Consider the following 26,994-nt stretch of genomic DNA (forward strand, 5'->3'; position numbering starts at 1 on the left):
TTTTGTGATCATTTTTTAAGGAAAATCTGCATACTTTAAAAATGGCCATAACTCCATTAAATATTGACATTTCGGGGTTTTAGCTATTATATTGGATCACTTTTTTAAGGATGAATATTGCATACTTTAAAATGGCCATAACTCCTTAATATTGACATTTCGGGTTTTTAGCTATTATTTGTGATCACTTTTTTAAGATGAAAATAGCATACTTTAAAATGCCATAACTCCTTAAATAGTGACATTTCGGGGTCTTTAAGCTATTATTTTTGTTATCACTTTTTTAAGGATGAAATATTGCATTACTTTAAAATGGCCATAACTCCTTAAATATTGACATTTCGGGGTTTTTAGCTATTATTTGTGATCACTTTTTTAAGGATGCAATAATGCATACTTTAAATGGCCATAACTCCTTAAATATTGACATTTCGGTTTTTTTTAGCTATTATTTGTGATCACTTTTTAAGAGGAAAAACATACTTTAAAATGGCCATAACTCCTTAAATATTGACATTTCGGGGTTTGCTATTATTTGTGATCACTTTTTAAGGATGAAATATTGATACTTTAAAATGGCCATAACTCCTTAAATATTGACATTTCGGGGTCTTTAGCTATTATTGTGATCACTTTTTAAAGGAGAAATATTGCATACTTTAAAATGGCCATAACTCCTTAAATATTGACATTTCGGGGTCTTTAGCTATTATTTGTGATCACTTTTTAAGGATGAATATTGCATACTTTAAAATGGCCATAACTCCTTAAATATTGACATTTCGGGGTTTTTAGCTATTATTTGTGATCACTTTTTAAGGATGAAATATTGCATACTTTAAAATGGCCATAACTCCTTAAATATTGACATTTCGGGGTTGTTAAGCTATTATTTGATCACTTTTTTAAAGAGAAAAAATAGCATACTTTAAAATGGCCATAACTCCTTAATATTGACATTTCGGGGTTTTTAGCTATTATTTGTGATGACTTTTTTAAGAGAAAAAATAGCATACTTTAAAATGGCCATAACTCCTTAAATATTGACATTCGGGGTTTTAGTTATTATTTGTGATCACTTTTTTAAGGATGAATATTGCATACTTTAAAATGGCCATAACTCCTTAAATATTGACATTTCGAGGTTTTTAGCTATTATTGTGATAATTTTTTAAAGAGGAAAAATAGCATACTTTAAAATGGCCATAACTCCATAATATTGACATTTCGGGGTCTTTAGCTATTATTTGTGATCACTTTTAAGGATGAAATTGCATACTTTAAAATGGCCATAACTCCTTAAATATTGACATTTCGGGGTCTTTAGCTATTATTTGTGATCACTTTTTCAAAGAGGAAAATAGCATACTTTAAAATCGCCATAACTCCTTAAATATTGACATTTCGGGGTTTTTAGCTATTATTTGTGATCACTTTTTCAAAGAGGAAAAATAGCATACTTTAAAATGGCCATAACTCCTTAAATATTGACAGTTCGGGGTTTTTAGCTATTATTTGTGATCACTTTTTTAAAGAGGAAAAATAGCATACTTTAAAATGGCCATAACTCCTTAAATATTGACATTTCGGGGTTTTTAGCTATTATTTGTGATGAGTTTTCTAAAGAGAAAAAATAGCATACTTTAAAATGGCCATAACTCCTTAAATATTGACATTTCGGGGTTTTTAGCTATTATTTGTGATCACTTTTTTAAGGATGAAATATTGCATACTTTAAAATGGCCATAACTCCTTAAATATTGACATTTCGGGGTTTTAGCTATTATTTGTGATCACTTTTTTAAAGAGGAAAAATAGCATACTTTAAAATGGCCATAACTCCTTAAATATTGACATTTCGGGGTTTTTAGCTATTATTTGTGATCACTTTTTCAAAGAGGAAAAATAGCATACTTTAAAATGGCCATAACTCCTTAAATATTGACATTTCGGGGTTTTTAGCTATTATTTTCGATCACTTTCTAAGGATGAAATATTGCATACTTTAAAATGGCCATAACTCCTTAAATATTGACATTTCGGGGTTTTAGCTATTATTTGTGATCACTTTTTTAAGGATGAAATATTGCATACTTTAAATGGCCATAACTCCTTAAATATTGACATTTCGGGGTTTTTAGCTATTATTTGTGATGAGTTTTCTAAAGAGAAAAATAGCATACTTTAAAATGGCCATAACTCCTTAAATATTGACATTTCGGGGTTTTTAGCTATTATTGTGATCACTTTTTCAAAGAGGAAAAATAGCATACTTTAAAATGGCCATAACTCCTTAAATATTGACATTTCGGGGTTTTTAGCTATTATTTGTGATCACTTTTCAAAGAGGAAAAATAGCATACTTTAAAATGGCCATAACTCCTTAAATATTGACATTTCGGGGTTTTTAGCTATTATTTGTGATCACTTTTTCAAAGAGGAAAAATAGCATACTTTAAAATGGCCATAACTCCTTAAATATTGATATTTCGTGGTTTTTAGCTATTATTTGTGATCACTTTTTCAAAGAGGAAAAATAGCATACTTTAAAATGGCCATAACTCCTTAAATATTGACATTTCGGGGTTTTTAGCTATTATTTGTGATCACTTTTTTAAGGATGAAATATTGCATACTTTAAAATGGCCATAACTCCTTAAATATTGACATTTCGGGGTTTTTAGCTATTATTTGTGATCACTTTTTTAAAGAGGAAAAATAGCATTCTTTAAAATGGCCATAACTCCTTAAATATTGACATTTCGGGGTCTTTAGCTATTATTTGTGATCACTTTTTAAGGATGAAATATTGCATACTTTAAAATGGCCATAACTCCTTAAATATTGACATTTCGGGGTTTTTAGCTATTATTTGTGATCACTTTTTAAGGATGAAATATTGCATACTTTAAAATGGCCATAACTCCTTAAATATTGACATTCGGGGTTTTTAGCTATTATTTGTGATCACTTTTTTAAAGAGGAAAAATAGCATTCTTTAAAATGGCCATAACTCCTTAAATATTGACATTTCGGGGTCTTTAGCTATTATTTGTGATCACTTTTTAAGGATGAAATATTGCATACTTTAAAATGGCCATAACTCCTTAAATATTGACATTTCGGGGTCTTTAGCTATTATTTGTGATCACTTTTTTAAGGATGAAATATTGCATACTTTAAAATGGCCATAACTCCTTAAATATTGACATTTCGGGGTCTTTAGCTATTATTTGTGATCACTTTTTCAAAGAGGAAAAATAGCATACTTTAAAATCGCCATAACTCCTTAAATATTGACATTTCGGGGTTTTTAGCTATTATTTGTGATCACTTTTCAAAGAGGAAAAATAGCATACTTTAAAATGGCCATAACTCCTTAAATATTGACATTTCGGGGTTTTTAGCTATTATTTGTGATCACTTTTTAAGGATGAAATATTGCATACTTTAAAATGGCCATAACTCCTTAAATATTGACATTTCGGGGTTTTTAGCTATTATTTGTGATCACTTTTTAAAGAGGAAAAATAGCATACTTTAAAATGGCCATAACTCCTTAAATATTGACATTTCGGGGTCTTTAGCTATTATTTGTGATCACTTTTTAAGGATGAAATATTGCATACTTTAAAATGGCCATAACTCCTTAAATATTGACATTTCGGGGTTTTTAGCTACTATTTGTGATCACTTTTTTAAGGATGAAATATTGCATACTTTAAAATGGCCATAACTCCTTAAATATTGACATTTCGGAGTTTTTAACTATTATTTGTGATCACTTTTTTAAAGAGGAAAAATAGCATTCTTTAAAATGGCCATAACTCCTTAAATATTGACATTTCGGGGTCTTTAGCTATTATTTGTGATCACTTTTTAAGGATGAAATATTGCATACTTTAAAATGGCCATAACTCCTTAAATATTGACATTTCGGGGTCTTTAGCTATTATTTGTGATCACTTTTTTAAGGATGAAATATTGCATACTTTAAAATGGCCATAACTCCTTAAATATTGACATTTCGGGGTCTTTAGCTATTATTTGTGATCACTTTTCAAAGAGGAAAAATAGCATACTTTAAAATCGCCATAACTCCTTAAATATTGACATTTCGGGGTTTTTAGCTATTATTTGTGATCACTTTTTCAAAGAGGAAAAATAGCATACTTTAAAATGGCCATAACTCCTTAAATATTGACATTTCGGGGTTTTTAGCTATTATTTGTGATCACTTTTTCAAAGAGGAAAAATAGCATACTTTAAAATGGCCATAACTCCTTAAATATTGATATTTCGTGGTTTTTAGCTATTATTTGTGATCACTTTTTCAAAGAGGAAAAATAGCATACTTTAAAATGGCCATAACTCCTTAAATATTGATATTTCGGGGTTTTTAGCTATTACTTGTGATCACTTTTTTAAAGAGGGAAAAAAGCATACTTTAAAATGGCCATAACTCCTTAAATATTGACATTTCGGGGTTTTTAGCTATTATTTGTGATCACTTTTGTAAGGATGAAATATTGCATACTTTAAAATGGCCATAACTCCTTAAATATTGACATTTCGGGGTTTTTAGCTATTATTTGTGATCACTTTTTAAAGAGGAAAAATAGCATACTTTAAAATGGCCATAACTCCTTAAATATTGACATTTCGGGGTCTTTAGCTATTATTTGTAATCACTTTTTAAGGATGAAATATTGCATACTTTAAAATGGCCATAACTCCTTAAATATTGACATTTCGGGGTTTTTAGCTATTATTTGTGATCACTTTTTAAGGATGAAATATTGCATACTTTAAAATGGCCATAACTCCTTAAATATTGACATTTCGGGGTTTTAGCTATTATTTGTGATCACTTTTTTAAAGAGGAAAAATAGCATTCTTTAAAATGGCCATAACTCCTTAAATATTGACATTTCGGGGTCTTTAGCTATTATTTGTGATCACTTTTTAAGGATGAAATATTGCATACTTTAAAATGGCCATAACTCCTTAAATATTGACATTTCGGGGTCTTTAGCTATTATTTGTGATCACTTTTTTAAGGATGAAATATTGCATACTTTAAAATGGCCATAACTCCTTAAATATTGACATTTCGGGGTCTTTAGCTATTATTTGTGATCACTTTTTCAAAGAGGAAAAATAGCATACTTTAAAATCGCCATAACTCCTTAAATATTGACATTTCGGGGTTTTTAGCTATTATTTGTGATCACTTTTTCAAAGAGGAAAAATAGCATACTTTAAATGGCCATAACTCCTTAAATATTGACATTTCGGGGTTTTTAGCTATTATTTGTGATCACTTTTTTAAGGATGAAATATTGCATACTTTAAAATGGCCATAACTCCTTAAATATTGACATTTCGGGGTTTTTAGCTATTATTGTGATCACTTTTTAAAGAGGAAAAATAGCATACTTTAAAATGGCCATAACTCCTTAAATATTGACATTTCGGGGTCTTTAGCTATTATTTGTGATCACTTTTTAAGGATGAAATATTGCATACTTTAAAATGGCCATAACTCCTTAAATATTGACATTTCGGGGTTTTTAGCTACTATTTGTGATCACTTTTTTAAGGATGAAATATTGCATACTTTAAAATGGCCATAACTCCTTAAATATTGACATTTCGGAGTTTTTAGCTATTATTTGTGATCACTTTTTTAAAGAGGAAAAATAGCATTCTTTAAAATGGCCATAACTCCTTAAATATTGACATTTCGGGGTCTTTAGCTATTATTTGTGATCACTTTTTAAGGATGAAATATTGCATACTTTAAAATGGCCATAACTCCTTAAATATTGACATTTCGGGGTCTTTAGCTATTATTTGTGATCACTTTTTTAAGGATGAAATATTGCATACTTTAAAATGGCCATAACTCCTTAAATATTGACATTTCGGGGTCTTTAGCTATTATTGTGATCACTTTTTCAAAGAGGAAAAATAGCATACTTTAAAATCGCCATAACTCCTTAAATATTGACATTTCGGGGTTTTTAGCTATTATTTGTGATCACTTTTTCAAAGAGGAAAAATAGCATACTTTAAAATGGCCATAACTCCTTAAATATTGACATTTCGGGGTTTTTAGCTATTATTTGTGATCACTTTTTTAAAGAGGAAAAATAGCATACTTTAAAATGGCCATAACTCCTTAAATATTGACATTTCGGGGTTTTTAGCTATTATTTGTGATGAGTTTTCTAAAGAGAAAAAATAGCATACTTTAAAATGGCCATAACTCCTTAAATATTGACATTTCGGGGTTTTTAGCTATTATTTGTGATCACTTTTTTAAGGATGAAATATTGCATACTTTAAAATGGCCATAACTCCTTAAATATTGACATTTCGGGGTTTTTAGCTATTATTTGTGATCACTTTTTCAAAGAGGAAAAATAGCATACTTTAAAATGGCCATAACTCCTTAAATATTGACATTTCGGGGTTTTTAGCTATTATTTGTGATCACTTTTTCAAAGAGGAAAAATAGCATACTTTAAAATGGCCATAACTCCTTAAATATTGATATTTCGTGGTTTTTAGCTATTATTTGTGATCACTTTTTTAAGGATGAAATATTGCATACTTTAAAATGGCCATAACTCCTTAAATATTGACATTTCGGGGTTTTTAGCTATTATTTGTGATCACTTTTTCAAAGAGGAAAAATAGCATACTTTAAAATGGCCATAACTCCTTAAATATTGACATTTCGGGGTTTTTAGCTATTATTTGTGATCACTTTTTCAAAGAGGAAAAATAGCATACTTTAAAATGGCCATAACTCCTTAAATATTGACATTTCGGGGTTTTTAGCTATTATTTGTGATCACTTTTTCAAAGAGGAAAAATAGCATACTTTAAAATGGCCATAACTCCTTAAATATTGACATTTCGGGGTTTTTAGCTATTATTTGTGATCACTTTTTCAAAGAGGAAAAATAGCATACTTTAAAATGGCCATAACTCCTTAAATATTGATATTTCGTGGTTTTTAGCTATTATTTGTGATCACTTTTTCAAAGAGGAAAAATAGCATACTTTAAAATGGCCATAACTCCTTAAATATTGATATTTCGTGGTTTTTAGCTATTATTTGTGATCACTTTTTTAAGGATGAAATATTGCATACTTTAAAATGGCCATAACTCCTTAAATATTGACATTTCGGGGTTTTTAGCTATTATTTTCGATCACTTTTCTAAGGAGGAAAAATAGCATACTTTAAAATGACCATAACTCCTTAAATATTGATATTTCGGGGTTTTTAGCTATTACTTGTGATCACTTTTTTAAAGAGGAAAAATAGCATACTTTAAAATGGCCATAACTCCTTAAATATTGACATTTCGGGGTTTTTAGCTATTATTTGTGATCACTTTTTTAAAGAGGAAAAATAGCATACTTTAAAATGGCCATAACTCCTTAAATATTGACATTTCGGGGTTTTTAGCTATTATTTGTGATCACTTTTTTAAAGAGGAAAAATAGCATACTTTAAAATGGCCATAACTCCTTAAATATTGACATTTCGGGGTTTTTAGCTATTATTTGTGATCACTTTTTTAAAGAGGAAAAATAGCATACTTTAAAATGGCCATAACTCCTTAAATATTGACATTTCGGGGTTTTTAGCTATTATTTGTGATCACTTTTTCAAAGAGGAAAAATAGCATACTTTAAAATGGCCATAACTCCTTAAATATTGACATTTCGGGGTTTTTATACCCTCCACCATGGGTAGGAGGGTATATTAACTTTGTCATTCCGTTTGTAACACCTCTAAATATTCGTCGTAGACCCCATAAAGTATATATATTCATAATCAGCATAAAATTCTAAGACGATTTAGCGATGTCCGTCTGTCTGTCTGTCTGTCTGTCTGTCCGTCTGTCTGTCTGTCTGTCTGTCTGTTGAAATCACGATAGAGCACACATTATTTGACGTAGACCTTTGAAATTTGGCACAAGTGTGTGTATTGTCCCTAGGATGGTTGGTATTAAAAATGAGATATATCGGTCCACGTTCTGGTATAGTCCCCATATAACGGTACCTCCCGATATTCGGTATTTTGATGATTTATGCCACATTTTTTCACGGATTTATCTGAAAATTGGTATTTGTAGGTCATGACGGGTCCCTGAGCGTGTGGCAAAACATTGCATGTATAGGTCCACGTTTTGGTATAGCCCCCATGTAACGGTACCTACCGATATTCGGTATTTTGATGATTTATGCCACATTTTTTCACGGATTTGTCTGAAAATTGGTATTTGTAGGTCACGACGGGTCCCTGAGCGTGTGGCAAAACATTGCATGTATAGGTCCACGTTTTGGTATAGCCCCCATATAATGGTACCTACCGATATTCGGTATTTTGATGATTTATGCCACATTTTTTCACGGATTTGTCTGAAAATTGGTATTTGTAGGTCACAACGGGTCCCTGAGCGTGTAGCAAAACATTGCATGTATAGGTCCACGTTCTGGTATAGTCCCCATATAACGGTACCTCCCGATATTCGGTATTTTGATGATTTATGCCATATTTTTTCACTGATTTGTGTAAAAGTTGGTATTTTTGGGTCATAATGGGTCCTAGGTCGTGTGGCGAAACATTGTAATTATAGGTGCACGTGTTGGTGTAGCCCCCTTTTTAACGGTACCTCCCGATATTCGCATTTTAATGTTTTTTGCCACATTTTTTCTAATGTTCTTTTACCCTAGGGTGGAGGGTATTAAAAGTTTGGCCCGGCCGAACTTAATGTTTTTTTACTTGTTAGCTATTATTTGTGATCACTTTTTTAAAGAGGAAAAATAGCATTCCTTAAAATAGCCATAACTCCTTAAAGCTATTATTTGTGATCACTTTTTTAAAGAGGAAAAATAGCATACTTTAAAATGGCCATAACTCCTTAAATATTGACATTTCTGGGTTTTTAGCTATTATTTGTGATCACTTTTTTAAAGAGGAAAAATAGCATACTTTAAAATGGCCATAACTCCTTAAATATTGACATTTCGGGATTTTTAGCTATTATTTGTGATCACTTTTTTAAAGAGGAAAAATAGCATACTTTAAAATGGCCATAACTCCTTAAATATTGACATTTCGGGGTTTTTAGCTATTATTTGTGATCACTTTTTCAAAGAGGAAAAATAGCATACTTTAAAATGGCCATAACTCCTTAAATATTGACATTTCGGGGTTTTTAGCTATTATTTGTGATCACTTTTTTAAAGAGGAAAAATAGCATACTTTAAAATGGCCATAACTCCTTAAATATTGACATTTCGGGGTTTTTAGCTATTATTTGTGATCACTTTTTTAAAGAGGAAAAATAGCATACTTTAAAATGGCCATAACTCCTTAAATATTGACATTTCGGGGTTTTTAGCTATTATTTGTGATCACTTTTTCAAAGAGGAAAAATAGCATACTTTAAAATGGCCATAACTCCTTAAATATTGACATTTCGGGGTTTTTAGCTATTATTTGTGATCACTTTTTTAAAGAGGAAAAATAGCATTCCTTAAAATAGCCATAACTCCTTAAAGCTATTATTTGTGATCACTTTTTTAAAGAGGAAAAATAGCATACTTTAAAATGGCCATAACTCCTTAAATATTGACATTTCGGGGTTTTTAGCTATTATTTGTGATCACTTTTTTAAAGAGGAAAAATAGCATACTTTAAAATGGCCATAACTCCTTAAATATTGACATTTCGGGGTTTTTAGCTATTATTTGTGATCACTTTTTTAAAGAGGAAAAATAGCATACTTTAAAATGGCCATAAATCCTTAAATATTGACATTTCGGGGTTTTTAGCTATTATTTGTGATCACTTTTTTAAAGAGGAAAAATAGCATACTTTAAAATGGCCATAACTCCTTAAATATTGACATTTCGGGGTTTTTAGCTATTATTTGTGATCACTTTTTTAAAGAGGAAAAATAGCATTCCTTAAAATAGCCATAACTCCTTAAAGCTATTATTTGTGATCACTTGTTCAAAGAGGAAAAATAGCATACTTTAAAATGGCCATAACTCCTTAAATATTGACATTTCGGGGTTTTTAGCTATTATTTGTGATCACTTGTTCAAAGAGGAAAAATAGCATACTTTAAAATGGCCATAACTCCTTAAATATTGACATTTTGGGGTTTTTGGCTATTATTTGTGATCACTTTTTTAAAGAGGAAAAATAGCATACTTTAAAATGGCCATAACTCATTAAATATTGACATTTCGGGGTTTTTAGCTATTATTTGTGATCACTTTTTTAAAGAGGAAAAATAGCATACTTTAAAATGGCCATAACTCCTTAAATATTGACATTTCGGGGTTTTTAGCTATTATTTGTGATCACTTTTTTAAAGAGGAAAAATAGCATTCCTTAAAATAGCCATAACTCCTTAAAGCTATTATTTGTGATCACTTGTTCAAAGAGGAAAAATAGCATACTTTAAAATGGCCATAACTCCTTAAATATTGACATTTCGGGGTTTTTAGCTATTATTTGTGATCACTTTTTCAAAGAGGAAAAATAGCATACTTTAAAATGGCCATAACTCCTTAAATATTGACATTTCGGGGTTTTTAGCTATTATTTGTGATCACTTTTTCAAAGAGGAAAAATAGCATACTTTAAAATGGCCATAACTCCTTAAATATTGACATTTCGGGGTTTTTAGCTATTATTTGTGATCACTTTTTCAAAGAGGAAAAATAGCATACTTTAAAATGGCCATAACTCCTTAAATATTGATATTTCGTGGTTTTTAGCTATAATTTGTGATCACTTTTTCAAAGAGGAAAAATAGCATACTTTAAAATGGCCATAACTCCTTAAATATTGATATTTCGGGGTTTTTAGCTATTACTTGTGATCACTTTTTTAAAGAGGGAAAAAAGCATACTTTAAAATGGCCATAACTCCTTAAATATTGACATTTCGGGGTTTTTAGCTATTATTTTCGATCACTTTTCTAAGGAGGAAAAATAGCATACTTTAAAATGGCCATAACTCCTTAAATATTGATATTTCGGGGTTTTTAGCTATTACTTGTGATCACTTTTTTAAAGAGGAAAAATAACATACTTTAAAATGGCCATAACTCCTTAAATATTGACATTTTGGGGTTTTTGGCTATTATTTGTGATCACTTTTTTAAAGAGGAAAAATAGCATACTTTAAAATGGCCATAACTCATTAAATATTGACATTTCGGGGTTTTTAGCTATTATTTGTGATCACTTTTTTAAAGAGGAAAAATAGCATACTTTAAAATGGCCATAACTCCTTAAATATTGACATTTCGGGGTTTTTAGCTATTATTTGTGATCACTTTTTTAAAGAGGAAAAATAGCATTACTTAAAATAGCCATAACTCCTTAAAGCTATTATTTGTGATCACTTGTTCAAAGAGGAAAAATAGCATACTTTAAAATGGCCATAACTCCTTAAATATTGACATTTCGGGGTTTTTAGCTATTATTTGTGATCACTTTTTCAAAGAGGAAAATAGCATACTTTAAAATGGCCATAACTCCTTAAATATTGACATTTCGGGGTTTTTAGCTATTATTTGTGATCACTTTTTAAGGATGAAATATTGCATACTTTAAAATGGCCATAACTCCTTAAATATTGACATTTCGGGGTTTTTAGCTATTATTTGTGAAGAGTTTTCTAAAGAGAAAAAATAGCATACTTTAAAATGGCCATAACTCCTTAAATATTGACATTTCGGGGTTTTTAGCTATTATTTGTGATCACTTTTTCAAAGAGGAAAAATAGCATACTTTAAAATGGCCATAACTCCTTAAATATTGATATTTCGGGGTTTTTAGCTATTATTTGTGATCACTTTTTCAAAGAGGAAAAATAGCATACTTTAAAATGGCCATAACTCCTTAAATATTGATATTTCGTGGTTTTTAGCTATTATTTGTGATCACTTTTTCAAAGAGGAAAAATAGCATACTTTAAAATGGCCATAACTCCTTAAATATTGATATTTCGGGGTTTTTAGCTATTACTTGTGATCACTTTTTTAAAGAGGGATAAAAGCATACTTTAAAATGGCCATAACTCCTTAAATATTGACATTTCGGGGTTTTTAGCTATTATTTTCGATCACTTTTCTAAGGAGGAAAAATAGCATACTTTAAAATGGCCATAACTCCTTAAATATTGATATTTCGGGGTTTTTAGCTATTACTTGTGATCACTTTTTTAAAGAGGAAAAATAGCATACTTTAAAATGGCCATAACTCCTTAAATATTGACATTTCGGGGTTTTTAGCTATTATTTGTGATCACTTTTTTAAAGAGGAAAAATAGCATACTTTAAAATGGCCATAACTCCTTAAATATTGACATTTCGGGGTTTTTAGCTATTATTTGTGATCACTTTTTTAAAGAGGAAAAATAGCATACTTTAAAATGGCCATAACTCCTTAAATATTGACATTTCGGGGTTTTTAGCTATTATTTGTGATCACTTTTTCAAAGAGGAAAAATAGCATACTTTAAAATGGCCATAACTCCTTAAATATTGACATTTCGGGGTTTTTAGCTATTATTTGTGATCACTTTTTTAAAGAGGAAAAATAGCATTCCTTAAAATAGCCATAACTCCTTAAAGCTATTATTTGTGATCACTTTTTTAAAGAGGAAAAATAGCATACTTTAAAATGGCCATAACTCCTTAAATATTGACATTTCGGGGTTTTTAGCTATTATTTGTGATCACCTTTTTAAAGAGGAAAAATAGCATACTTTAAAATGGCCATAACTCCTTAAATATTGACATTTCGGGGTTTTTAGCTATTATTTGTGATCACTTTTTTAAAGAGGAAAAATAGCATACTTTAAAATGGCCATAACTCCTTAAATATTGACATTTCGGGGTTTTTAGCTATTATTTGTGATCACTTTTTCAAAGAGGAAAATAGCATACTTTAAAATGGCCATAACTCCTTAAATATTGACATTTCGGGGTTTTTAGCTATTATTTGTGATCACTTTTTTAAAGAGGAAAAATAGCATACTTTAAAATGGCCATAACTCCTTAAATATTGACATTTCGGGGTTTTTAGCTATTATTTGTGATCACTTTTTTAAAGAGGAAAAATAGCATACTTTAAAATGGCCATAACTCCTTAAATATTGACATTTCGGGGTTTTTAGCTATTATTTGTGATCACTTTTTCAAAGAGGAAAAATAGCATACTTTAAAATGGCCATAACTCCTTAAATATTGACATTTCGGGGTTTTTAGCTATTATTTGTGATCACTTTTTTAAAGAGGAAAAATAGCATTCCTTGAAATAGCCATAACTCCTTAAAGCTATTAATTGTGATCACTTTTTTAAAGAGGAAAAATAGCATACTTTAAAATGGCCATAACTCCTTAAATATTGACATTTCGGGGTTTTTAGCTATTATTTGTGATCACTTTTTTAAAGAGGAAAAATAGCATACTTTAAAATGGCCATAACTCATTAAATATTGACATTTCGGGGTTTTTAGCTATTATTTGTGATCACTTTTTTAAAGAGGAAAAATAGCATACTTTAAAATGGCCATAACTCCTTAAATATTGACATTTCGGGGTTTTTAGCTATTATTTGTGATCACTTTTTTAAAGAGGAAAAATAGCATTCCTTAAAATAGCCATAACTCCTTAAAGCTATTATTTGTGATCCCTTGTTCAAAGAGGAAAAATAGCATACTTTAAAATGGCCATAACTCCTTAAATATTGACATTTCGGGGTTTTTAGCTATTATTTGTGATCACTTTTTCAAAGAGGAAAAATAGCATACTTTAAAATGGCCATAACTCCTTAAATATTGACATTTCGGGGTTTTTAGCTATTATTTGTGATCACTTTTTAAGGATGAAATATTGCATACTTTAAAATGGCCATAACTCCTTAAATATTGACATTTCGGGGTCTTTAGCTATTATTTGTGATCACTTTTTCAAAGAGGAAAAATAGCATACTTTAAAATGGCCATAACTCCTTAAATATTGACATTTCGGGGTTTTTAGCTATTATTTGTGATCACTTTTTCAAAGAGGAAAAATAGCATACTTTAAAATGGCCATAACTCCTTAAATATTGACATTTCGGGGTTTTTAGCTATTATTTGTGATCACTTTTTAAGGATGAAATATTGCATACTTTAAAATGGCCATAACTCCTTAAATATTGACATTTCGGGGTCTTTAGCTATTATTTGTGATCACTTTTTCAAAGAGGAAAAATAGCATACTTTAAAATCGCCATAACTCCTTAAATATTGACATTTCGGGGTTTTTAGCTATTATTTGTGATCACTTTTTAAGGATGAAATATTGCATACTTTAAAATGGCCATAACTCCTTAAATATTGACATTTCGGGGTCTTTAGCTATTATTTGTGATCACTTTTTTAAGGATGAAATATTGCATACTTTAAAATGGCCATAACTCCTTAAATATTGACATTTCGGGGTTTTTAGCTATTATTTGTGATCACTTTTTTAAAGAGGAAAAATAGCATACTTTAAAATGGCCATAACTCCTTAAATATTGACATTTCGGGGTTTTTAGCTATTATTTGTGATGAGTTTTCTAAAGAGAAAAAATAGCATACTTTAAAATGGCCATAACTCCTTAAATATTGACATTTCGGGGTTTTTAGCTATTATTTGTGATGAGTTTTCTAAAGAGAAAAAATAGCATACTTTAAAATGGCCATAACTCCTTAAATATTGACATTTCGGGGTTTTTAGCTATTATTTGTGATCACTTTTTCAAAGAGGAAAAATAGCATACTTTAAAATGGCCATAACTCCTTAAATATTGACATTTCGGGGTTTTTAGCTATTATTTGTGATCACTTTTTTAAAGAGGAAAAATAGCATTCCTTAAAATCGCCATAACTCCTTAAAGCTATTATTTGTGATCACTTGTTCAAAGAGGAAAAATAGCATACTTTAAAATGGCCATAACTCCTTAAATATTGACATTTCGGGGTTTTTAGCTATTATTTGTGATCACTTTTTTAAAGAGGAAAAATAGCATTCCTTAAAATAGCCATAACTCCTTAAAGCTATTATTTGTGATCACTTGTTCAAAGAGGAAAAATAGCATACTTTAAAATGGCCATAACTCCTTAAATATTGACATTTCGGGGTTTTTAGCTATTATTTGTGATCACTTGTTCAAAGAGGAAAAATAGCATACTTTAAAATGGCCATAACTCCTTAAATATTGACATTTCGGGGTTTTTAGCTATTATTTGTGATCACTTGTTCAAAGAGGAAAAATAGCATACTTTAAAATGGCCATAACTCCTTAAATATTGACATTTCGGGGTTTTTAGCTATTATTTGTGATCACTTGTTCAAAGAGGAAAAATAGCATACTTTAAAATGGCCATAACTCCTTAAATATTGACATTTCGGGGTTTTTAGCTATTATTTGTGATCACTTTTTCAAAGAGGGAAAATAGCATACTTTAAAATGGCCATAACTCCTTAAATATTGACATTTCGGGGTTTTTAGCTATTATTTGTGATCAGTTTCCTAAAGAGGAAAAATAGCATACTTTAAAATGGCCATAACTCCTTAAATATTGACATTTCGGGGTTTTTAGCTATTATTTATGATCACTTTTTTAAAGAGGAAAAATAGCATACTTTAAAATGGCCATAACTCCTTAAATATTGACATTTCGGGGTTTTTAGCTATTATTTGTGATCACTTTTTTAAAGAGGAAAAATAGCATACTTTAAAATGGCCATAACTCCTTAAATATTGACATTTCGGGGTTTTTAGCTATTATTTGTGATCACTTTTTCAAAGAGGAAAAATAGCATACTTTAAAATGGCCATAACTCCTTAAATATTGACATTTCGGGGTTTTTAGCTATTATTTGTGATCACTTTTTTAAAGAGGAAAAATAGCATTCCTTAAAATAGCCATAACTCCTTAAAGCTATTATTTGTGATCACTTGTTCAAAGAGGAAAAATAGCATACTTTAAAATGGCCATAACTCCTTAAATATTGACATTTTGGGGTTTTTGGCTATTATTTGTGATCACTTTTTTAAAGAGGAAAAATGGCGTACTTTAAAATGGCCATAACTCCTTAAATATTGACATTTCGTGGTGGTCCGTATAAAATGATGTATACGCTCTCTAGCCATATGACTGAAATTAAAAAAATCAACTAGGGTAAATTTTCGTTTTAAGAAACTCCAACTCGAAGGAAAATATTTTATAAATTCAAAACATTTAAAGATTGACAAACGAAATCCATCTCTGGCAAACATTTAATTATTTACATCTCTGGAAATAATTCAATTAATGTCACGATTCCCCACCGAAATTGTAGACCAATTAGTTGTTTGCTTTTGAGTAAATAATAACTGGTATAATGACCTATTAAAACAATTTTCCTTTCCCTCTCCTACCTCCGCATGCCCTCCATTGAAAAACTTTAATTTTCACAGCGCCTATTTAATGCATGACGTCCAGTTTAACCCAATTTCTCATAGAAGAGAAGGGAATAGAACCAAACAACACCGCAGCATAAACCGCACAATTCTCAACGGAGAAGTAATGAAACCATAGCCGTTTAGCTGTGCCGTATTTCCGTGGGAGTTGCTCCATTTAATAACTCTATTACGGCCAGAGCAGCGAAACTGGAACAAAATGAGATGCTAAAGTTAGTTGCCATGAAAAGTGAAAGTGTGTGTGTGTGTGCGTTATAAATTGTTGCATAAATATTTTTTGTTTGTGTTTTTTTCTTCAACCGCAAACATAACTCTCTCTCCCTCTCTCTCTCTGCTCTCTCTTCTCCCACTAAAATTCCCATTTAAATGTCAAGAGTAATGAAATGAGATAAGAGGCCGAATAATTACTTAATCGCATTAAAGCAAGAAAGCTTTTAATTCAACCAAACGAGCATACTTTAAGGCGTCAATTTATTAATTAAATATGGCATACTTTTGGGGCGTTTATGATGAATGCGATAGTTTAATGTGGATAAGATTGGAGGAGTTTTATTTGTAAAGCAAGGAAAAATAGGTGAACGGCATAAGGAAAAAGTGGATAAATGTTGTCTTATGTTGAGGAAAATTGTTTTGCATTAGAAAATATTTTTCTCTGACAAATATTATGGCAGCTTACAATTTCTGCTATTTAAGAAAGATAAACAATTTTCTTTTTTAGATTGTGATTAGGTTTTTTTTCACAAGAAAAACGTCAGTTTTTCTTTTGTATGATGTGTATATTTACTTTATTCTTGTGTTTTTTTTTTCTAGAAGTGGCTTATAATTTTGCTTCTTCAATCCACCTACTCTAATTAAGCTCTGCCCAGGCAGATGACAACAATTAATGTCACAGGATTGTTTTTCTCTGTTACCAAGGACACCCCTTATGAAAAACGAATATTAAAGGGAAAAATTCTATCTCAACCTTATACATGTGGGAATTTTGTTTTGGGTTCTTAATTGGAAATAAGGTTAGAAACAAATTGTGATCGTTAACTTGTGAAACGACGGTAGGTATGTGTGTGGGGGGACAGGGGATATGTTTTGTGTGTGGGTGGGGTAATAGAATTAATAAAAATAAAACACAAATTTTATTTGAAATATTTTTAATGGAAAATTAGATTTCTTTTGAAAATATTTTAACTCTTTCTTGGTGTCTTCTTAGCCATATGGCTAAAGAGAAATTCAGACTGCTGTCATTTCAAAGCCACTCGACCAACAGCTGTTAAAAGTATTCCAATGACAGCTGAAATGCAAAAAACTGCAACCAACTTCAGGCTGCTGTCATTTCTAAGCCACTCGTCCGACAGCTGTTAAAGTTATTCCAGTGACAGCTCCCTATATTGTTACTACAAGCGTAGTTGTTATTACAAGCGTACAAAAGCATTTTGTTGAGAATTTTCCAGAAATAAAGTTATTCGTATTCCAGGCGTAATAGTGTGATTTCTTTATATTTGGCGGGAAAACCACAAGTGGCTATCGTTAGAGCACTCCAGCATTTAAATGTGAATAAATCTTTTGCGTCTCGTGCCATAGCTCGTTACCGTGATACTGATAGCCTAGCCAGATATCAAGGTGGTTAATGGAACAAAACGGCAAGATCAGCAGAAATGGTTTGAAAATTAAAGAAGCGACTTGATCGAAACCCGCACCGCAGTGGCCAAAAAATGACTCGTGAGCTGAACATATCGCAATATTCCAATCGGAAAATATTGAAAAATGAGCTCCGGGTAAAGCCATTGAAATTCCAAAAAGTGCAAGAACTTACACCGCAACATAAAGAAAATAGACTCACAGGAGCTAAAGAGTTGCTTCGCTTGGCCGAAAGTGGTGAACTGCCGAATATGGTTTTCTCCGAAGAGAAAATATTCGTTGTCCAGCAGTTCGTAAAAAAATGATCATGTTTACTTGCCAAAGAGGTCAGCTGAAAATGAGCATTTTCGGTTGGCCACCAGCACTCAAGCGCCGGCCATGGTGATGGTGTGGGCCGCCATAACAGCCGATGGTTGCTCTCTGCTCGTATTAAACGACCGTGGCATTAGAATAAATGCCGAATATTACTGCGAAAATATACTGGAGGGTGTTTTAAAGCCTTGGGCATGCAAACATGTTGGCTGAAGAACTTAGACATTTTAACAGGACTCAGAACCAACGCATTCAGCACTCGTCGCCCAAGAATGGTTACAAAAAGAGGTTCCTCGCTTCATTTCCAGTGCACAATGGCCACCAAAATCTCCGGATACCAATCCGTTGGACTATTGTGTCTGTAGTATTTTGGAAATCAAGGTTGGCACTAAAAAATACCAAAGTGTCGATCACCTCAAGCAAGTGCTTCGCCGGGAATGGGGCAAAATACCGCAGAACAAATCTAAACTTATTCTAAAATGTTATGCTATTTCCGACATTTTTGCTTTCATTCAATAAATTTATCTCACCCCGTATATATTTTACTACACAGAAAGAGAAAGAACTTTCCGATTTTGCTCCACCTTTGAAAATCCTAATATTTGCGTCAGTGCTATGTCAGGTGTGAAAATGGATAATATCGGTCCATTCCCCCTACAAAGGGTCAAAAATTCGAATAATTATAATTTTTGTAAAATGTGATATAAGTCGTCGATGGTGTTCAAATTACACATATCACAATATTTTTATTAACCTGGTGTGAAGATGGAATATATCGGTCCACTTCTTCTGGTACCTCTCCTACATAGGGTAAACATTTTGAATATTCATGAAGCTTATTAAACGCGAAATAAACATCCGATTCAGGCTTGGCACATCTCAATATTTCTATCAAATTAAAATCTAATAAAAATATGGTATAGGACGAACCATTTCTTCTGGTACCCTATGTGGGGGTTTAAGATTTTGAAAAGCAAAAAGCACAAAGAAAGCGAAATAATAATCCAACTGAGATGAATATGGAATTTATTACTTCGCATACACCTATCTTATATAAATTGAAGGAAATAACCAATATAGTCCAAACCTTGCGCCTTGCAATATTTATATCACATTCATTAAGGTCCGATAAGAAGTGGACAATATTGGTCCATTCCTTCGGAACCTAGTCCATAGAGGGTGAATATATATTTAAATAATTGAACATTGGCTAAAGGTATACATCTGTCGACAAAACCGACTGATGCTTTTTAAAATGTAGAAGTTTATTTTAGAACTTTTCGTAAACTTAAAGTTTGAACCCTTTGGTACATCTATCCTGCACTTCACCAGTCACCCTCATTCCAAATTTCTTTCCGTTTGTCCAATATGAAGTATTCAATTTTTAATAAATTTTGGTACTTTCCGAATAATGAGAAAGGATGGAGCTTTAGAATCTGAAGATCAAGATGCTATTTGGCGGCTGCGGTTGATCTTAAGATGTAGTCTTGAGAATTCTAATAATCGTGTACGAATACTGCTAACCGGTGTTGGGTAATCTTCTCCTAACATTCTAAGTTCTTTATTCACTTTTGTGAAATCATCGCACAATCCAACCTCTGTCGACATTAAATTATACAGACCATTCCCATTTAAAAGTGTGTCACAACATAACACAATCTAATGAAGCCGAAATGCATTCCTTTGAAACGTGACGTTTGTCTCATTTGGAATTCCAACTTTGGAAAATTAAGACAACAATTCTAAAGAAGACCTGAGATTATTTGTTTTTGTGCTCTGGCTAAGAGCTGTTACCACAACTGTGTCATGAATAATAACTAAACACGCCAAAGAAAGGCATCAAAAAAAAAAAAAAAATGAAACCAACGTTTCTTTTGCATAATTTCTAAAGTAGGCATAATTTATGTTGGACACAAATACTAACACACATATATATGTATACATTCCACTTTGAAAAGAAGCTCAGGAAAAAAATATAAAAATGGGAACACTTTTCTTTTTTTGTTCCTTATAAATATGAATGTATGAGATAATTGTTTTGTGTGAATATATTTAACATTAAATAAGGATTAACGTTAACTTTCATCTTTCATCTTTCTCTCTCTTCCTCGTTCGCTCTCTCACTAATACTCACTCATCCCATTTTTTATTGTCTGCATGGATCGCCCTCATAATCATAAATCTATTTTATCTAAAGATTTAAATACACACAGACTTGTCTGTCTCTTTGTCTGTTTGCCTCTCCCTCTCTCTCTCTCTTTGTTTGTCTCTGTTACGAGGCAATGACTTCAATTGTGAGTCTCTGTGATTTTTTTCTCAGCTCTTTGAAGTTTCGTTTTTTTGTGTTTCGTTTTCTAACGACATCACTTGATGTTGATGTTCTTGTTCTAATGGCTGATAAGTTGTTGCCATAGAGGGCATGACTTTGTTTACATATTTACATATACCGATGCAGACATAGACACACACATTCTTTGGTGTTTGGCGTCAACATCATCGTCATGAACCATAACAGACAGTCTTTGATTATGATGGCCTAATGAACTCAGTTTTGCTATCGGATATTTATATAGTGATTATTTGTTAGACGTTACGTTAGGAAGGTAGTGGTGGGAATGGAGGTAGGATAAGCACTTTTTGTATATTAAAATACAATTTTTTAGAATTTTCAACAAATATAGGTGGAATAGAAATATGATATGTGTATTTATATCCTACAAAACTGTGTGTTTCAGGGTATTTTAAGGTTGAATGGCCCAAATAGTCTGTAGAACCTTGAAATATAGGACACCTTTGTCATATATCGATCTTTTTATCCGTTAAATATCGTCCGATATCGGGTGAAATGGACCATGACTTATGTGTATACCAAAATTTCAATTTGCTACTATTTTTGAGGCAAAAAGTCACTTTCTGGCGAAATCCCAAATACTTGAGAAGGGTAGGACATAATAGTGAGATATAAATTGGTATTTAAATCTTCAAATGCTATTAGTAAAGAGCATTGATATGACAGAGTTCTGGAAAAAGTTAAGGGAAGTCTTTCGAAAAAAAAAAAAACATGTAAAGAAGCAGCTAAGTTCGACTTTAAGTCCCCGGCACCATTTTGAAGTAGCTTGAAATTTTTTCAAAAAAAAAAGTCCGTAGAAAAATACCTCTCTATACCTCTGTATTACCCATTATATAAGTAACTTCAATGTCGCTAAAATCATCAAAATACCGAATATCGGGAGGTATGGTTATATTGGCTATACGAAGACGAGGACCTGAATACGTGATTTTTTATCATAGGCTGTAGTACCTATTATGAAATTGAAATACTAATACAGAATATGAGGATGAATCCTTATATGGGGGCTATATAAAGACGTGGACCTATATAGCCCATTTTCAATACCCAAAGTCCTACAGAACAAACACACATCGGAGTAAAATTGTATCAACCTACTTCATTTCGTTCGGAAGGTAGGGTGATTTCCACAGACGGACAGACATAAATCGCTTTATCGACATAGTATTTTATGTGAGTCAAGGATATATACACTCTGTGGCGTCTAAAATGTATATTTCGAGGTGTCACAAACAGAATGACAAACATAATATACCCTCCATGTTATGGTGGAGGGTGTAAAAGAAATCACATAGTATCAGTAGGTTTTTTCGACAGATGTATACCCCAGCCTTGAGTTATGATTATTCAAATTGTTGGAAATTGAATATTCATATCCCATTTTAAGAGAAATCATAAATTTCGATAAATTAGAATCGCCGACTTATTTCGCAATTTATGACAGATATAAGTATTGGAAATTGTGACCCCTTGTGGGTGAGGTACCCGAAGGAGTTAGCAGATATACCTACTCTTCACAACAGATCTTGCGTTAGCAAAAATATTTGGACGTGTGAAATATGAAGAGAGTTGGATGCTTATTTCGCTTTCTTTAATTGTTTTGTTTTTCAAAATCTTTAACCCTATGTGGGGGAGGTACCACAAGAAATGATACGCATTATACCATCTTTACACCAAATCTTGTGTTGATGAAAATATTGAGATGTCTGAATGGAATCGGATGTTAATTTCGTGCTTTATGAGCTTCATAAATATTCAAATGTTTGACCCCTTGTGGAGAAGATACCAGAAGGAGTAGACAACTTCACACTAGGCCTTAATAAAAATATTGTGATGTGTGTAATTTGAAGAGAACCGGATGCTTATTTCGGATTTTATGATCGTTTTTGTTATTCAAAACTTCGACCTTTTGTTGGGGAAGTACCAAAACAAATGGTCCGATCTCTACCATCTTTATGTCAGATCTTGTGTTGACAGAAATATTGAGATGTGCCAAATCTGCATGAAATCAGAAATTAATTTCGCGTTTCATTTATAAATATTCACAATTTTGACCCTTTGTGAGGGATGTACCATGAGGAGTGGACCGATATATTCCATCTTTGCACCAGACCTTGGCTTAAAAAAATATTTTAATATATTTAATTTGAAGACAATCGGACAGGAGCAAAATTGGATCATCCATTCTATTACTATACAGCAAAATATATATTTTGAAAATTTTGACCCCTTGTGGGAGATATAGCAGAAGGAGTGGACAGATATTGCCCGTCTTCGAACTCGATCTAAGTTTGACAATAATATTACAATGTACGAAGTTTGAATCCAATGGAATACTCCCTTCGAGAGTTATCGTGCGCACCAGTCAGACAGACGGACGGACGAACGGACATCGCTAGATCGACTCTAAACGGATTTGGTCCAAAGAGACTTAAGGTCTCAACGGTTATTTCGACTAAGCTCGTTTGGATCCTATCAAATGATATATACCCTCTCTAGCCATATGGCTGAGGGTATAATAATTATCAGAATAGAACGAGGGAGGATCTTTCAATTTTGTTCAAATTTTGCAAATCGTAATATTTGTATCAGTGCTATATCTGGTTGGACCATAAGGGCCAACCGCTTGTATAATCAGAACAAAAATCAAAATATATGTAAATACGTACGGATTTCCAAAAACCTAGCCCTAGCATATGACTGCACACACTGGTCCTTGTCCTAGCCATTTTGTCTGGACTTTTATTCTAGGTCGGCCAGTCTTCAGTTAGTTATTTCACCACTCTTTTATAAATAGATTCTCGATTTAATACCTTGTTGGGTATTGTAGAAGCAACCACCCATACTTCCAGTATATGAACAGAGCGACAGTTACAATGATACAAAAAACCTTAACATGAGTATGGCCGTATATGAGTATTTTTGGAAATCAAATTTTTCAACCGAACCGAACTGTCAATCATATAATATTTTCCAAGCCCTAATGTTCAAAGAAGTCCTAATATTTTTTCTAAAGTGTTCGTCTGAAATTCGTCATTTTACGTTCCCTATAAGGAAGATAGAGCCACATATTTTGGTATCATGACATTTCAGGTATTTGTATTAAGCTAACATATGAACATTACAATTAGTATTTGAGTTCTCTAGCCATATTTTAGTTCAAACATATTTTAAATTTCTCAAAATTCAAATAAATCATATCAACCTCTGGCCAATACCTTAAAATTTCCTGAAAAGTGATATATTTTTTTAATGTTTATAGCATCCCTCGAAATAATGCCTTGAAGCGATTTAAGGAAACTTTTTTTCCGACAACCAGTGCATATATATTTTTTAGTCTTTCAGAAAACCAGCTTAAAGTCCTACTTGATAACCACAAACTACCTTCTCAGTTGACACATTTCACATGTGACACGTTGTAGAGTTTTGCTTTTAAGTAGTTGAAGGCAAAGGAGATGAGAACTTAATTTAGTTTAGTTTCGTTTCGTTTTTTTCCTTCTCCTTACTCTAACAAAACTTTGTGGGTCATATGTTTTCTTTTGGTGTCTTTTTATGCCTTCGTTTTCATTCTCTTACCATTTGGTACCATGTGGCTGGAAACGTTTTTTATGTTGTCTTCTTTGAAAGATATTCATTTTGCGTAAACTTTTTCCTTAACTTAATGCAAAAACAAACACAAAAAAACTCGGCTGATTTAATATGCTTGTGTTTGCAGATTTTACAAACAACGTCCAGATGTGTTCTGCAATAAGTAGATTTGTAACTTTAGGCCTATTTTTTAACAACAACAAAATTTTATTAAGTCGGATTAACAAATAAATAGCATTTAAGTTATGTTGCTGCAGTGGGGCCTGTGTCGTATGATAAATGACAACATAACTCATACGCTATGTGGTACTAGACGGTAATTTCTCGCACTGTGTCTAAGTGTGAGTCAGAATTAAATATTGAAGGCATGATTGTGGAGGTGAATGAGAGATATAATGTGGGTAAATATTTTGTGATACGACCGGAGGATTTTTACCGAAAACAACAACTTCATATCGAAAATGATATCTTTCTGTACAAAAGGGTACAAAAAGTAGTAAAAACTACTACAGAATGAGCTAGAATTCGGAACCTTGTTAATGAGAGTCACTGATGGAGTGCAGAATAGATGTACCAAATGGCTTTTGGAAATTCGAATTTTTAAGTTATGAAAAGTTCTAAAATGGCACTAAACTTCTAAAATGGTACCATTTGGTACTATGTGAACGGATAGAGTTAAAAACTTGAAATTTGGCATGAAAGTCTAGTTGGAAATAATTTTTCTATGGGAAGCCGGTTTCCGGAAAGTGTACAAAGTGTGCGAACTGTACTAAATGGTACTATATTTGGAACAGTGTGGCTTAGGGTGAACATAATTTCGAAATATTGTATTAAGGTGGCTGTTGGTGGTAGGTTTGTGATAAAGAGGTGTACGACAGATGCACGACAAGTAATAAATTGTACTATATTTGGTACAATTTGCTATTGGGTGAACAGATAGTGCTTTAAATCTGAAATTTGGTATTAGGGTCGCTGTTCATGTTTAGCCTGGACATATGGAGGTAATTTCTAAATGTGTTTTATAATTGTACGAAAAGTACTATGTTTGGTATTGGGTAAAGGGATAGGGATAAAATTCTGAAATTTGGTATTTAGATTGCTGTTGGTATCTGTGTTTCAAATTTGGCGGTGATTTGGAAAGACGTCCTATGTTGGTACTAAATGGTACAAAATTTGACACTGGGTGAAGCGATAAGCCTTATCGCTTTAGGAACCTTCAAATTTGATATTAAGGTCTCTGTTGTTATCTGGAATTGAGATGTGAAGATCCAAGCTCTATACTAAACATTGCGAAATATATGTCTATATATGGGGGGTTCCATTATATATGGTCAAAACTATAAAAGACCCTTAATAACATTTGGCCAAAGAAGCCAGAACTCCTTTGTGAGTTTGATCTAAAAAGGAGTACCATCAAGTTCACTTGACATTTTCCACAGCTCAGAACGGCTAGGGTGCAGAAAAAAAATGCTAAATTTTTCCAGAAACAAGTAAAATAGTATCAGTCGGTTTTGCCGACAGATTTATACTCCCCGCCTTGAGTTATGACTATTCATACCGTTGACCCTTTATTCCGAAGCAGTTGCCTAATTCGTATCGGGCCTAAGACTAGTAAAAATATTACAACTTGCCAGATTTGACATGTGCAAATTTTTGGAAAATGTGGAAATATACGTGAGGTAACAGATATAGCGGACCGTAGTATTTCAAAATTTGAAGAAAACCGAACATATATAACAATAAAAATGGATCTGGTTAAGAGACATATTTCGATATATCAAGTTGTAAAGAATAGGCGACTTGTTTCGCAAGTTATGACAGATATAGGTATTGGAAATAGTGGTCCCCTTGTGATGAGGTACTAGAAGGGGTTGGCAGATATATATCATCTTCACAACAGATTTTGGATAAGCAAAAATATTTGGATGTGTGAAATTTGAAGAGAGCATCCAATGCTTATGTCGCTTTCTTTGAACGTTTTGTTCTTTAAAATGTTGAACCCTATGTATGGGGAGGTACCAGAAGAAATGGTCCGACCTATACCATTTCCACACCCGCCCTTGGGTTAAAAATATCTTACAATGTGTGTAATTTGAAGATACGGGATGCTTATTTCGGATTTTATGATCGTTTTGGTTATTCAAAACATCGACCCTTTGTGAGGGAGGTACCATAAGGAATGGTCAGATCTTTACCATCTTTATAACAGATCCTGTGTTGATCGAAATATTGAGATGTGCCAAGTCAGAATGGAATTGGATGTTAATTTCGTTCTTTTATGAGGATATTAAAAATTTTGACCCTTTGTGAGGGAGGTACCAGAAGGAGTGGACCGATATATTCCATCTTCACACCAGACCTTGGATTAATAAAAATATGGCGATGTGTGTAATTTGAAGACAATCGGACTCTTGCGTCACATTTTATAAGAGTTAAAATTATTCATACGTTTGACTCTTTGTGGGGGAGGTACCAGAAGGAATTGGCTGCTATATTCCATCTTCACATCAGATCTAGTGTTAATAGAAATAATGGGACGTGTGAAATATGAAGAGAACCGG

The 26,994-nt window shown here is 32.1% G+C and overlaps 1 protein-coding gene across 1 annotated transcript in view; it reads left to right on the forward strand.

The window, feature by feature from the left end:
* Positions 1-26,994, forward strand: part of LOC101900511 (uncharacterized) — a 262,228-nt gene that overhangs the window by 146,153 nt on the left and 89,081 nt on the right. The gene's annotated exons all lie outside the window — the stretch shown is intronic.

The sequence above is a fragment of the Musca domestica genome, unplaced genomic scaffold (genome assembly GCF_030504385.1).
Source record: "Musca domestica strain aabys unplaced genomic scaffold, Musca_domestica.polishedcontigs.V.1.1 2, whole genome shotgun sequence".
In the NCBI taxonomy this organism is placed as follows: Eukaryota; Metazoa; Arthropoda; class Insecta; order Diptera; family Muscidae; genus Musca; species Musca domestica.